Below are 12,121 nucleotides of genomic sequence, written 5' to 3' on the forward strand. Positions count from 1 at the left end.
GCCTTTATTATATGTAGTGCATAATGCTGAAATGGTCCAGGGAGTATCACTAGGAGGCCAGATTTTTAAAATTCTGGCATTCACAATTGATTTGATGTTAATACCAACCCCAAAGGTTTCTTTAACTAATTTTCTGCAACTTATTAGAAAATTATGGTACATTATCGGGCTTTTGCCTTAACTTACAAAAATCCAAAGAACTACCAAAACAAACTGGGAAGGCCACTTTTCATCAGCATTGGCCGAAACATCCATTAAAAGTCTGGGTACTCTTATTTCTATTAATTTTGCAGATCTATATCTGGTACACTTCAAGAAACACAACATAAACTAGCCATTTGGCAATTCTATCCTGTTTTGTTGATGGACAGAATCCATCTATTAATGATGTTGGCTAGATAAATTTCAAATGCTTCCCTTATACTATACGAGTTAAAGAAGAAAAACAGCTTCATAGATTTTTGGAAGAGTATTTGAGGAAAGGTAAAACCCCAGAATAATCATACATAAAGCTATGCAGTCTAGAAAAATGGAGTTGTTAAATGTGAAAAGACAAGACACAGTATGTTGGCAATATCAATAACTGGTATAGAAATACAAAGAGGGGGTAATAATAATAAAAAAAAAAACAACGATCAAAAAGCCTGATCGTCCAAGTACTCATAACCAAAGCTGGTTTTTAGACGTATCTAAAAACAGCTTAGGCCTTTCCCCTGCCTCTAGACGCACAGAGAGAAAAGAGGTGTGTTTAGAGGAGGGGAAAGGGCGGGCAGTGGGTGGGCCGACCTACACCTAGGCTTACAACAGGTATAACTAAAACATTAACAGGTTGCCTACTCGGCACTTAGACCTTTTTTACTTAGACGTAGTCAAACCAGGTCTAAGTGCCGAAAAAGGGGCCGCTGAGCTGATGGCCGCTGGCGGCAGGAGAGATGCCTCATCTCCCCTACCGCGATGCCATCACTCCTCTACCCGAACTGCCGCGACCCGCGACAGGAGAGATAGGTCAGCGACGAAGGGAAACTTGCAACTTGCCTTTGTCTGTAGCGAATCTGCCGGGTGTGTGAGACGGCGGGGGGGGGGGGGGGGTGTTAATGGGAGGAGAAATGCTGCTGTACCCAATTAGAGGGGGAGGGGGAAGAGAAATGCTGGTGCTTCTGCTGTACCCCTCCCCCAACTATCGCCTGGTCTTCTAGGAAGATAATAAATCTTATTTATTGGTGGTATCAGTTCCAGAGGAATTTTAAGGTTTTCCATGAGGTATCTTTTAAAAACTTCAATAGGTGTAGACAAAGCAAGTTTAGGAAAATTTAGTATCCGCAAGTTCAATCTTCTATTGAAGTTTTCCAATTGCTCAATTTTATTCTGCATAACAAGTCTATCTTTAACCATATTAGCTGAAAGAGCTTGTAGTGAAGATATTTCTTTATTAACTTGATCAAATTTTGTCGTTTCTACTGATTGTTTTGTATTAAATTAGACAAATCATCAAGTTTACTCACTACTTTGGAAGTATCATCAGCGGATTTTGTGACTGCAGTTTCAAGCCTCTGAAGCACCTTCCATATGTTGTTTAAAGTCACTCCTGAGGAGTCGGTTCCCTCCGCTCCTAAGTACGATGTTGACTCGGCGTCCTGGGCTGCGTAATCACCCCCTCCGCGTGATAGTGTCGAGCTACTCGAGGTCTCGGCTATCGTGCATTCCTCACAGTCCTGCGCCAGATTCGGTGGTAGCCTGGCAGCTGGGGGGGGGGCGGGGGACAGTGATGTCTCGAATCCCAAGGCTCCGGCATCTCCTTCCGTCGGTGCTACAGCGGGTAAACTTCCCCCTCCGATAGCGACCTGTGAACTTGTGAGAAACCGGTCCATCTGCAATTGCCCGGGCTTGGAGGGGTCTGCCCGAAGAATGCCCTTGCGTTTACTAAGAGGCACTTAGAAAAGTATAGTGGAAAATGCAAGGAAAGACGGAGCTCCGGCTCTCACAGCGTCATGCTGCCACCATCTTGTCCCCCACCAAAACTGAGCTCCATTGATGTAGAATTCTAATAGCTTTGCAGGCCTGACTGGTCTAAAATTCTCTACTTTATTTAGGTCTAGTCCAGGAGCTTTTAGTATTGGGGTTAGGGATATGTTGGATATAGATGTCGGGTATTTCTTTTGGCTCAGGCATGTGTTTAGAAGTACTGTCAGCCAATGCAAGAACTCTGGTGAAGCCTGTTCCAATAGGTGTGCAGGGCAGATGTCTAGCTGACAGTACTTCTGGGCAAGTCTTTTTATCCAGGTTTTAATTTCTCTACTGGAGATTGGTGAGAATTTCGTCCAGTTTCCATTTGATGGTATTTTCTTCGTTTCATCAGCATTTGAAAAGAGGAGACAAGAGGGGACAGGATCAAAACATTCAAGATAATGAAGGGAATAGACTTAGTAGATAAAGACAGGTTGTTCACCCTCTCCAAGGTAGAGAGAACGAGAGGGCACTCTCTAAAGTTAAAAGGGGATAGATTCTGTACAAACGTAAGGAAATTCTTCTTCACCCAGAGAGTGGTAGAAAACTGGAACGCTCTTCAGGAGGCTGTTATAGGGTAAAACAACCTCCAGGGATTCAAGACAAAGTTAGACAAGTTCCTGGTGAACCAGAACGTACGCAGGTAAGGCTAGACTCAGTTAGGGCACTGGTCTTTGACCTAAGGGCCGCTGTGTGAGCGGACTGCTAGGCACGATGGACCACTGGTCTGACCCAGCAGCGGCAATTCTTATGTTCTTATGTTCCACACTGCCTTCAAGGAAGTGGGTGAATGCTTTCCTTACCGTTCTATTTTTCTCTTGAAAGTAGTGTGCCGGTTCTGTTGTGTTTGGTTGCTGTATTTTGGGGTCATTGGTTACGTCGTTGATATCTATGAATGAGTTAAATATCCTGAAAAGACTTTTAGGAGTGTTTTTAGGATTTCGCTATTTGATCTTCAAAGTATTGTTTCTTTGCCTTATCTTTAGCTTCTTTTATATTGTTTTACTTCCTTCCTCCAATGGATGTAGTGTTCTTGGCTTTTCCTCCAAGCTCTTTCCATTCTCCACACTTTTTTCTTTAGCATTAGCAATGAGTTTGGGTACTAGGGATTGTTCCTTGGTTTTATTTGGATTACTCTAAGAGCAGTGTTCTCCCCAGCGCTTTTCAGCCGGGCGCTCCGCCCAGCAAATTTAGATTACCGCCCGGCTGTCATCTGCCGAATCCTGCTGCCACCACTGCTTAACGCTTAGCCTGAAGAGCCGCCGAAAGACTCCCGCCGGACTTTAAAATAAACAAAACCGAGCAAGCGACTCGAACCCGGCTTCCCTCCGAAACCGGAAGTTACGTCGGGGGTTGGGGGGGTAGAGAAGAGAAGCCGGCACGGACCATTAGAGCACCGGAGCATGCGGGAGATAGGCCTGCCACGGAGGGAAGCTTACTTGCTCTTGCTTACTTCAGGCCTTTCTCGCTGCCGGGTCCTGCCTACTTTCTGTTTCCGCGAAGGCAGGACCCGGCAACGAGAAAGGCCCGAAGTAAGCAAGAGCAGCAAGTTGTAAGCTTCCCTCTGTCGCTGACCTTTGGGAGATAGGTCAGCGACGAAGGGAAACTTGCAACTTGCCTTTGTCTGTAGCGAATCTGCCGGGTGTGTGAGACGGCGGGGGGGGGGGGGGGGAAAATGCTGCTGTACCCAATTAGAGGGGGAAGAGAAATGCTGGTGCTTCTGCTGTACCCAATTGTGGGGGGGGGGGTTTAAGAGAAATGCTGCTGATGCTGCTGCTGTACCCAATAGGGGGAGGGGGAAGAGTCATGCTGCTGCACACAATTAGGGGGAGGGTGAAGAGAAATGCTGCTTCTGCTGTACCAAATTGGGGGGAGGAAAAAGAAATGCTGATGATACTGCTGTACCTAATGGGGGGAGGGGAAGAGAAATGCTGCTGCACCCAATTGGGGAGAGAGAGGGAAGGAGGGAGAGATGCAAAGACCATGGGAGGGAGGGAAAGGAGATACCATACCATGAAATGGAAGAGAGAGATGTCAGGGCATATGGGGGGGGAGGGGAAGCAGGGCCAGATTAAAGGATAGGCCCAGTAGGCACAGGCCTAGGACCTGAAATGGTCAGGGGGGTCCCGCCAGTGCTGTGCTTTGGGGCCTCACCCTTGCTGGATTCGCTGGCAGCAGCAGCAGCAGCCTCATCATCCTGGGCACCCCCCCAACCCGATCTGACCCTCCTATCTCTCCCTCCTTCCCTCATCAGTGACGTGCCAGAGGGAATCACGGCAGGAGAAAGCCCTGAAGCAGCCTGCTTAGAGTAGAGCAGTGCTGTTTAGAGTCTCGTGATGAGAGGAGGAAGAGATAGGAAGGTTGTGGGGGGGTGAGTAGCAGTCTGCCCCGGGTACTCAGCCTGGCATCATGAACTTCTTCGGCTAGCAACAGCATTTACAATTCATTGCTGTTGCCAGCTTCAGGCCTTCCTCTCTGCCGGGTCCTGCCTACTTCTGTTTCTATGAAGGCAGGACCCGGCAAAGAAGAAGGCCCGAAGCTGGCAACAGCAGCGAATTGTGAATGCTGCTGCCTGAAGAAGTTCATGACGCCAGGCCTTGGGTGAGAGAAGGAGGAAAGGGAGCAGAGAGGGAGAGACTTGCTGCACCCAACTGGAGGGAGAAAGAAGATGAGGGAGGGAATGAAACGAGATGCCAGGGATTGGAGGGAAGGAGGAAAGTATGCCAAACCAAGGGAAAAGGAAGGGGGAAAGGAAGAAGAAGATGTCAGAGCATGGAGGGAGAGGGAGAGATGGAAGAAAAGGAAAGAAGTGAGATGCCAGAGAATCAGGGAAGGGAAGATACCAGACTGTGGGGAGCGAAGGAAAGAAAGGAGAAGAGAGAGTTCCCAGAGCATAGGGGATGGGGTGTTGACAGAGAGAGAAAAATGGAGAGGTGGCAGAGCTGAAATCAATCATGTACAAAGGAGAAGAGAAGGGGCACAGGATAGACAGTTTATTGAAGGAGCATAAAAAGAGGGAAGATGCCATATGGAACGGGGAGAGGGTGGACAGTGGATGGAAGGGGCTGATGCTGCATGGAAGACAGAGCGGACAGATGCTGGCTAGAAAGAAGAGTGAAGACAAGATGATGAAAGCAGAAACAACAAAAGGTAGAAAAAAATTTTTTTGTTGCTTTACGTAGAATCAAGTAGTATTGTATCTATTGATTAAAGTTTATAAATAGGAAATGGAAATAAGGCAGTTTTTTGGAGACTAAACCCCTTTCCTCAGGTCAGGACAGGATACCATACCATAACAGCAGGGGTGCCCAAATGGTCGAGCGCAATCGACCAGTAGATCACAAAGGCAATGTGAGTCAATCGCGTTGCCTTGGCAATCTTTTTCTTCCTGCCTCCCTGAGCCAGGCCAGGTGCGTACAAGCGCCGGATTCATAAGACTTCACCTCTGACGTCAATTCTGACGTCAGAGAGGAAGTTCTGGGCCAGCCAATCGCTGCCTGGCTCTTCCTCTCCGACGTAAGAATTGACATCAGAGGTGAAGTCTTGTGAGTCCAGTGCTTGTACATTCCTGGTCTGGCTCAGGGAGAAATCGGCATGGTGGCTTAGGGGGTAAGGAAAGAATCGGGGAAGTGGAGAAATTGGCGCGATGGCTTGGGGGGGGGGGCAGGGGGGTGAGAGAAAGAAAGAGAGACAGAAAGAAAAGGGGAGGGGCAGAAAGAAAAAAATATTGGATTTATAGTCAGAAAAAGGAAGTGCAAACAGAGACTCATGAAATCACCAGACAAAAAGGTAGGAAAAATGATTTTATTTTCAGTTTAGTGATCAAAATATGTCTGTTTTAAGAATTTATATCTGCTGTCTATATTTTGCACTATGGCTCCCTTTTACTAAACCGCAATAGCGGTTTTTAGCGCAGGGAGCCTATGAGCATCGAGAGCAGCGCAGGGCATTCAGTGCATCTCCCTGCTCTAAAAACCAGTATTACAATTTAGTAAAAAGGGAGGGGGTATATTTGCCTATTTTTGTATAGTTGTTCCTGAGGTGACATTGCATAGAATCGTCTGCCTTGACCTCTTTGAAAACCCGCGGAATATAAATGATAATTAACATTTTCTCTGTGTACAGTGTGCTTTGTGAGTTTTTTTTAAATTTTATTGTTGGTAGATCATTTTGACTTGATCATTTTAAAAGTAGTTCGCAAGCCCAAAAAGTGTGGGCACCCCTGCTGTACAGTCATTTCTTGTATGACTGGATGAGCTATATTTATCTTTTTTTTTTAGTTGTTTAAATTCATGCAGAAATAAATGGCTAGATTGAACCTAATGACTTCATTAATGCCTTTCCCTTTTTTAGACCTCTATACCATTTGAAAGAGGCCAAATACTTCTTAAATTTAGTAAAAATATTCTAGTACAAGTGTCAAACCTTAAAAAAGAAAGTCATATTGAGCATTGGAAAATAATAATAAAAATAGTATACATTTAGGGCTCCTTTTACTAAGTTCCGATAGTGGTTTTAGTGTGCGCTTAGCGCGCAGAGGAATTGCCATGCGCGCTAGATGCTAACGCCAGCATTGAGTTGGCGCTAGTTTTCCCACGTAGCGCAGGGGTTTACGCGCGCTAAAAATGCTAGCGCACCTTAGTAAAAGACGGGGTTAATTTTCCCCACCACCAAATTTCCCCATCCCGCCCCACAAGGCTACTTTTTCATGCCACCCGGCTGGAGAAAATGTCTGGGGAGAACACTGGAGAGGATGATGTCTTCCAGGATGGATATGGTGAGGTTTTGCCAGGAGTTCATGGGTGCATTGATATTTGCATCTACTGGTTGCAGCTGAGCTGCGAGTGCATTCCAGAACTTTTCTGCTGGTATTTTGCCATAGAAACATGATGGCAGATAAAGACCAAATAGCCCATCTAATCTGCCCATTCGCAGTAATCATTATCTCTTCCTCTCTCCGAGAGATCCCACGTGCCTATCCCAGGCTTTCTTGAATTCAGACACAGTCTCTGTTTAGACTGTTCCATGCATCTGCCACCTTTTCTGAAAAAAAGTATTTCCTTATATTACTCTTAACTTCATCCTATGCCCTCTCATTGCACAGTTTCCTTTCAAATTAAAGAGACTCGACTCATACGCATTTACATTATGTAGGTATTAAAACGACTATCATATCTCCCCTCTCCCACCTTTCCTCCAAAGTATACAGATTGTGATCTTTAAGTCTGTCCCCATATGCCTTATGATGAAGACCACATACCATTTTAGTAGTCTTCCTCTGGACCGACTCCATCCTTTTTATATCTTTTTGAAGGTGCGGCCTCCAGAATTGTACACAATATTCTAAATGAGGTCTCACCAAAGTCTTATACAGGGGCATCAATACCTCCTGTTTCCTACTAGCCATACCTCTCTCTATGCAACCTAGCATCCTTCTAGCTTTCGCCATCACCTTCTCAACCTGTTTGGCCACCTTAAGATCAACACATAAAATCACACCTAAGTCCCGCTCTTCTGTTGTGCACATAAGTTCTTCACTCCCTAATTTTGCTTTGATATCTTTAGTGTAGCATAGCAAAATAGTAGATGATGGCAGAAAAAGACCCGAATGGTCCATCTAGTGTTTGGTTGCTCATATGCTAGTCTTGGATAATAGTTTAGCAGGTGATGGTCTGACCATGTAATTGGTATGTTCCACTAAGGGAGTTGGGAGGTCACTGGATGTGCAAGTTATTAGGTCTAGGCTGTCCCCGTTCTTGTGGGTAGGTACTTTCTAATACAAAGTAAATTTCAACAAGAAGTGATCTGACAAGATTACAGGCATCCAAACATTACCTACCACATAAAGACATAATGAGGAGTCACTGGAAAATGTCAACATATCTAATTGATATCTAACTGATAACATTATAGTCTTAAAATCACAAAGTCTGGGACAAAAATACATATAGTTTGTGAAGTATACTTATCTCTAAAGGTGCTGCCACTGTAGTCAGCATTGTAAAAGTGCTGATGCTATATTTAGTAAATTTTGCACTGCCATAATTTTCAATCAAATTTTGCAAGGTCTGCATCAAGGGTTGCTATGATCTCTTTTAAAACCCAACAACTATCATTACTAAGGAGCCAATATGCAGCTCCTTCCACCATCAAGCTTATTCACTCCCACTGGTGTGTTTTAAGGACCCACATTCTCCTACATATCCAGTTGTTATAAACATATCACTATGCTATATGATGCTACTTCACTCTACGTTATTAGTCAAACCTCAAGATTTAACAACTCTACACTCAAATATCCACTACTGGACTTTTAGGCTACAGTTAGAGGTCATCACCTCTCCTCACCACAAAGACCTTTTTACACATGCCCATACTTAAGGGGCAATAAGATGGTGCTTCCTTTTAGGTATCCAAATGCTGCACATTTAGGGTGGAATTCTGTATAAGATGCCCGGTCTCAGAAGCTGCCTAAGTGGCTTTTGAGAATCGCACACGGGCATCATATATAGAATCATGCCTGTCCTCACAGATAGATGCCTAAGCCCACCTAACCACCACGATCCTCTAACCAGCATCCATGTCACAGGTGCCAGTTAGAGAGTTGCGTTGCTGCTGAGCTGATCACGGCAAGGGAATCTCCCTGCCTCAATCAGTTTAGCAGACGCAGCAGATAACCCGTCCCCTCTCCCCCCCCGAGACATCCCCTGACAGGAGGGATGCCCAGTCTCTCCTGCCGGAACCCCCAAAATTTCCCCCCATCCCCAATTGTCTGCGTCAGGAGGTGTGCCTAGTCCCTCCTGCCGGAAACTCACCCACCCACCTGAGACATTCCATGGCAGGAGGGATGCCCAGTCCCTTCTGCTGGAAATCCCCCCTCCCTAAGATCAATGGCAGGAGGGATGCCCACTCCCTCCTGCCAGAACCCCCCTCAACAGGCATGCCTCCACCCTGACACCCTCACCAAGCCCACCCAGACACCAACAATACCTTTTTTTCGTTGGCCAGCTGGAAGGATTCTTACTCCCTCTGGCCGGCAGGCCTACTTCCACAGAATGACAGGTCATTGTGGGATGCACCGGGGAAGGGACTGGCCCAGGCGCTTAAGGCCCCTCCCATTGGCACCTGGGCCAACCGGAATCTTAGGCCTATCTCCCAGCGCATTCTGGGGTGCATTGGGAGTAGCCTAAGAGTCCGATTGGACAGATCTCTTAGGCCAATCTCATGTCTGCTCAGCAGTATAAATTTTCTGTGTTGACACAGATATTGTCTAAGGAATTTGGGGCACACTGGGTGTCACCCTTCATGTCTAACACCACCTCTGATTCTATTATTGGAGCATCATCGTTTTCCAAGCCAGAGAATGCATTTTATAGAAGTACCATTTGGGGTGTATGTGTGTCAGATATCATACAATGCCAGAGTCTACTGTAACCCATTTATTCCTGGGTTTAATTCTCTGTGAAAATGGCAATGTATTGTTTATAATTACAACTACTTTTTGAAATTGAGTCAAATCCTTTATCCATAGCACAGAGCTAAAAACAGCTTAGGCAAATACTAAGTCTCCGATATTTTGCCTTAGGGCTAAGACACCAGGGCCACTGCATTGAATTAAGTCATTTTGATAGCTGGGTTTGATATGGAGCAACTGTGTTATGACAGAGAAAAACACATTTGATTACCCCTTAATTTAAGATTACTGGCTATGTATTTTAGGATGACTATATAAGAAAAACGGTTTAGGAGAGGGTGGGTGAGTGGGAATTTTAAGTGTTCAAGGGCCTGCAGCCCCAGTTTGGACTAAGTACAATCCCAAATCTCTCATTTATAAAGCCAATCAAGGAAAATACCTCTAGCCAAAATTGGTAATAGATTTTAGTAAAGAAATGATAAAACAGAAATTAACAGCACTGTTAATTTTTTAAACAAGAAAGGCAGAGCTAAGGCTTTTTAAATTATCTTTATTGAAGGTATATATCTAGCCATAAAATAATTATGCAATATATAACCTAAAAAAAGAGAGCAATACAGGTAAAAACAGCAAAAAATCTAAAAGAAGTCCAAAATAACTTAGTTAGGAATCGAACTATACTGTAGTTCAAGAGCATTTTGTCACTATTGTAAACTCTGCTAATAACATCTTACTGATGGTTCATTTAGCTTTTATCTGCCATCATACTTCTATGTTGCTATGATAGAAGCACCCATTTGTGGTATCTAAAAATTACATCTTTTCATGAGAAAGGAACACTTTCAAACTGGCTTGCAATATGTTTTGTTGCAGTTGCTTCTCATCCATAGAAGATACTTTTCTTGTACTATTTTGCAGGGGGAGGGAAATGTAGCTCACATCTTTTTGCAGCAGTGACTCAAGGTGAGTTACATTCAGGCACAGTAGGTATTTCCCTGGACCAAGAGGTCTTACATTCTCATTCTGTACCTGAAGCAATGAAGGGTTAAGTATCAGAGTTATCAGTTGTCAGAGAGACTTGAATCCTGGCTTACTGCTCCAATCATAAGACCACTCTTAATTTCTCTCCTTGACAGATCATGTAGTACATCAGTGTTTCTCAACCTTTTCAAGCCAAGTACCCCCTAAATCTAACAAATACCAACTGAGTACCTCCCTCCCAAATTCCATCCCTGACTTCACCCCATAATAATAATAATACTATTGTAATGCAATTTCTTCCATCCATTTTTCATATACACACTATAAAATCGTATTAATACATAATGGTAACACAAAGCACACTGTACGCAGAGAAAATGTTAATCATCATTTATATTTAGGGGTTTTCAAAGATGTCAAGGCAGATGATTTTAAAATATGCAATGTCACCTCAGTAACAACTATAGAAAAATAGACAAATATAGTGCAAAATATAGACAGGAGATATAAATTCTCCAAGCCGACATATTTTGATCACTAAATTGAAAATAAAATAATTTTTCCTACCTTTGTGATTTCATGAGTCTGTGACTGCACTTCCTTCTGATTGTGCATCAAATATTTCTACCTCCTCCAGGCTTCATTCCATTCCCCAACCAACCTTTCTCTCTCTGTCTCTCCACGAGTCCAATTTTTCTTCCTTTCTCATCCCCCAGACCAATTTTCACCACTGCCCATTTCTCTTTCTATCACCCCTCTCCAACACCATGCCACATCTCTCTCTCAATCACTATAACCAACATTCCTTCCCCTTCAATCTATCCCTCTGTTCCTCTCCACCACCATATCCAACATTTCTCCCTCTCATCCTTCTATTCCCCATGCATCTCTACCTCACTCCTCTCTATGCCCAATTTTCCTCTTCCTTTTCCCATGTGCACCATCTCTTTCCCTCTCACTCACACATTCAGGCCCAACAATTGTCCCTTTCTATTCCCTCCTTCCCTATATCCTGAGTTCATGCTCCCTCCCCCTCACTGCCTTCCATCCTTTGTTCCACCCCCTCCTTCCAAGCTGACCCATCGCTGATTCCTCCTCCCCTCCCCTCCCCAGTCCGCCGCCGCCACCCCTGCAAGTTCCATTCAATTATTCCCCGCCGCAACTCCAGGAAGGAAAGGGCCAGGAACATGCAGTGATTGCACGCCGTCGGCCCACAAGCCTTTCCCCCCCCCCACGTAAATTCTGACTTCGGAGAGAAGGTCCAAGCCAGCCAAGCAGCGATTGGACCTTCTCTCCGATGTCAGAATTGATGTCCAGGGGAAGGCTTGTGGGCCACCGGCATGCAATTGCTGCACATGCCTGGCCCTTTCCTTCCCAGAGTTGCAGTGGTGGCAGCAGGGGATAATTAAACGGAGCTGGCGGGCAGCGGCAGGGAGGAATTGGTGGTCAGCCCGTGTATCCCCAACAGACTGTCCCGTGTACCCAATAGGGTCTGCATACCACAGTTTGAGAAACACTGTTGTGCTTGATGCTGGGTGCAAGGTCATTATAGTTTCATTCAAGAGCAGAGAGTTGGTTTTGAATGCTCTATCCCATCCTGTCTTTTCTTATTTACACATGGAACTCTTTCAATTTAAAAGTACGGATGAGTGTTATTTAGCAAACAGGGATACACATAGCCACCTAAGTCTTTAAAATGAACACCAGCTGCATCCAAGACAC

General features: G+C 44.8%; 1 protein-coding gene across 1 annotated transcript in view; it reads right to left on the reverse strand.

Annotated features, from left to right (window-relative positions):
* The window catches only part of TNKS (tankyrase), a 498,734-nt gene that overhangs the window by 40,516 nt on the left and 446,097 nt on the right, over nucleotides 1-12,121 (reverse strand). The gene's annotated exons all lie outside the window — the stretch shown is intronic.

Source organism: Geotrypetes seraphini, chromosome 1 (genome assembly GCF_902459505.1).
Source record: "Geotrypetes seraphini chromosome 1, aGeoSer1.1, whole genome shotgun sequence".
In the NCBI taxonomy this organism is placed as follows: Eukaryota; Metazoa; Chordata; class Amphibia; order Gymnophiona; family Dermophiidae; genus Geotrypetes; species Geotrypetes seraphini.